At 39.6% G+C, this 3,934-nt stretch overlaps 1 pseudogene; it reads left to right on the forward strand.

The window, feature by feature from the left end:
• The first annotated feature begins 247 nt into the window (after nucleotides 1-247).
• Nucleotides 248-1,420, forward strand: LOC127217479 (60S ribosomal protein L3-like; annotated as a pseudogene).
• Nucleotides 1,421-3,934: the final 2,514 nt, after the last annotated feature.

Raw genomic sequence — 3,934 nt, forward strand, 5'->3', positions numbered from 1 at the left:
GTACAGATTAATTTATTTATTTTATGTATATGGATGTTCTATCTACATATACACCTGCATTCCAGAAGTGGGCATCAGATCCTACTATGTGTCTATGAGTCTCCATGAGTTTTCTGGGAATTGAACTCAGAACATCAGTAAGAATAGCCAGTACTCTTAGCCACTGAGCCATTTCTCCAGCCCAATATGAAATATTTTTAAAAATTAAAAATTGGCTCTATCTGTGGCACATGATGGCTAATTGTCTCATGGGAAATTCTCTGCTCCCAGGCCTGAGTCCTTTGGCTTCTTGCCTCAGAAATACAACATGAGAAATTGAAGAGCTTCCCCAAGGATGACTCCTCAAAGCCTGTTCACCTCACAATCTTTCTAGGCTATAAAGCTGACATGGCCCACATCATCCCAGAAGTTGACAGGTCAAGGTCCAAGGTGGAAAAAACAAGAATTTGTGGAGGTTGTAACCATTGTAGAAACAATACCATGGTAGTTGTAGGCATTATGAGATATGTTGAACCCCAGGAAGCATCTGAACTCTCAAGACAATATTTGATGAGCATATCAGTGATTAGTGTAAAAAACATTTCTTCAAGAAAAAAAAACATTTCTTCAAGAACTGGCACTAATCTAAGAGGAGGGCCTTCATCAAATACTGTAAGAAATGACAGTGTGGCATGGGCAACAAACAGCTGGAGAAGGAATTCAACAGCATGAAGTACTGTCAAGTTATGTACATAATTGCTCACATTTAGATATATCTTCTTCCTCTGTGCCAGAACAAGGCACCCTTGATGGAGATACACATGAAGAGGGGTATTGTAGCTGAGAAGCTAGACTGGGTTCTGGGAGTTGCAGGTTCCTGTTAACCAGGTGTTTGGACAGGATGAGATGCAGTGTGACAAATAGCAAAGGCTACAAAGGAGTGATCATACAAACAAAGTGCCCTGCAAGACCCACCAAGGGCTGTGCATGGATGCTGGTATTGGAGCCTGGTACCCTGCCCATGTAGCTGGGTAGAAAGGCTACCGTTATCTAACAGAGATCAACATGAAGATTTACAAGATTGTTCAAGGCTATCTCAACAAGGATGATAAGCTGGTCAAGAGCAATGCATCTACTGATTATGACCTGTCAGACAAGAGCTTCAACCCACTGGATGGCTTTGGCCATTATGGTGAGGTGACCAATGACTTAGTCATGCTCAAAGGCCATGTGGTGGAACAAAGAAGGTAGTGCTCACACTCTGCAAGTCCTTGCTGATGCAGACCAAATGATGATGATCTCTGGAGAGATTAATCTGAAATTCATTGATACAACCTCCAAGTTTGACCATGGCCATGGCCATTTCTAGACTGTGGAGGCTAAGACAATATTCAAAGGACCACCCAAGAAATACCACATTGCCAAGGAGGAAGGTACTTAATGCCAGGAGCAATTTGTCAAGTTGGTAGTGTCTCAAAAACTTTCCTCCTGTGAAAAATTGCTAAATATGATGAATTTTAAATAGCCTAGAAAAAGGAACAACTATTTTTAGTGAGTAATCTAAAAGGAAAATAATTCTTATTTGTATGGGAGGGTAGGAGAGAAAGGACAGAGAGGGGAAAGAGAGAGAGAGAGAGAGAGAGAGAGGGAGACTAACAAGCTGACAAGGGATAGGGACAGGGAAAGATATACTAACACCCATAACTGTGTGAATAGTATGCCTATAGTTTATTTAATTCCTTCGAACTCATAGAATCTAATTTATTTCTACTGATTTTTTTTTTTTTTAGGAAAGGTGTCTGTAAAATTATGGAGGTGAAGTATTTTTGAGGAATAAGAGATTAAATCAAACTATTGGTTTTCTTTTCAAAAATATAAAAATATTTAAACCAGATATGGTAGCATGATGGGAGATGTCATTCTGTAAATATGTTTCTCATACTGGTTAATGAATAAAGCACTGTTGGCCAATAGGAAAGCAAGATAAGTGGAACTAGGAGACAAGGTAGAAAGAGAAAGTGGTAAAGGAGTCAAGATGGAGAGTATGGAGAGAGCAGGATGGCAGCTGGCTCTCTGGTAAGATGAAAGCATGTGGAAATTCACAGATTAACAGAAATGGGTTAATACTTAAGACAAAGTTAGCTGATAAGAAACTAGTACCTGGCCAACAGCGTTATATCAAATACAGAGTCTCAGTGTGTTAATTGGGGCTGATACTGAGGTGGAACAAGACCAGCGGCGGGAGGAAAAACCTTACTCCTTACAGTAGCACACTCCTGTAACCACAGCCTTTAGGAGGTAAAGGAAGAAGGATCAGAAGTTCAAGGACATCATCTGCTACACAGTGAATTCAAGGCAGGAGAAGTTACTGACCCTATCTCAACCAAATCAAACCAAACAACAAAATACATAAGAGCATCTATATAGACCACGAAGGAATTGCATACAGTTTATAGATGAGAGACTAAACTCAGAATAGCAAAGTAACCTGACCATGATCATGTATCACTTGAAGAGACTGATACAAGTATGTAGCAGGCCTGGCTTCCTCCAAACCCACTGTGGATTCAGGTTCTCATTAACATTTCCACAGAGTTAGTTTTAGGTCAGGGAACATGAACGACTTAGTAGATTGATGACCCAGATCCAGTTTTTTGCTGGGCTATGGGAGGGTCATACTGGCATTTTACAATGTATTCGCAAAACAGATCCTTGCCTCCACAAATATTCTCCCTTTTCTACAACAGAGGCCATGAGGATCTGCTTCACTGCCTGGGCTGTGGATGATAAGCCAAAAGTTAAGTGTGCATCAATTTCTATCTATATCTACTTGGCACTTCAGACGAAACTATTTAGTTGCTTCCCAGGAAGTAGAATGACATTGCCTCAACTTCTGCAAAGGTTGAAAGCTCTCCTGGCAAAGATAGGCCTTTGAACTAGTGAAAAGTGAGTGATTGATACAAGGTCTAAATCTTCATTCTTCTGTGACAAAAATCAGCATTTGGAGAAGAAAACAAAGGGAGAGAAGTATGAACAGAGGCAGGCAGCCGTGGAGAAGGGGCACTGGAGAAAGAGAAGCTGTTATTTTAGCAGGGAGAGATGAAGTCTCCTTCTGAAGTTAAAAACTACCTATTCCTACAACCTAGAGATGTCAAAACATGCACATACTAAAATGTATCATTCATGCTTTTGTTCCTCTCAAGTTTTAAGGATTCCAGAATTCTACTCCAAATTAAATGTTGTGCATTTTAAAACCAGGCTCTTGACATTTTTAAAGAACATTTCATGGTTCATTAATATGTATTTGGGGTCTTTTAAAATGCATATTCTGATAGTGGATGTAAATCTCTGTTTGGGGACTTCTGTGAGGAAAAAGTTGAGCTTGCTACCCAATCAGGTATGCCCTCATGCCTCATATTCCAAGTTCCAGTGGGCATTGAGGGATTTAAACATTCACCCAGTACTCAGATGTTACATTTCATAGTTTACTCCACCTGCTAAAACTGACATTTGGTTGAAAACAACTTGTGCACATAGGGAAATACTTCACTTTTCTTAAATCCCTGATTCCCTCTGATCCATCAGGAAGATGGAAGAAAGTATAGAGGGAATAATATGCCAAAACACATGCCAAGAAAGAAAGGAAAGTGGGAATTTGACCTCAAATAGTGAGATTCTGGTGATAACGCAGTTCAAAAATGAAAGTGTTCTTGAAAAAAATCAAGGTCCTCTCTATGGCCAGTAAGAACAAAGAAAGCCCCAGGGGACAATTCCTCACATACATTTTATACAGTACTAGTTTTGTTTGTCAACATGTAAAGCTCTACAGGATACCCTGTTTCACACATACACACCATAAAATATGTAAGGTAGAATTACTGGAATTATACATTCACTTATCCAGTGCCTTTTATGTACCATGCATTTAAGATTGTGTAAAAACTTCTTAGGAACT

This window comes from Phodopus roborovskii, unplaced genomic scaffold (genome assembly GCF_943737965.1).
Source record: "Phodopus roborovskii unplaced genomic scaffold, PHOROB, whole genome shotgun sequence".
Taxonomy (NCBI): Eukaryota; Metazoa; Chordata; class Mammalia; order Rodentia; family Cricetidae; genus Phodopus; species Phodopus roborovskii.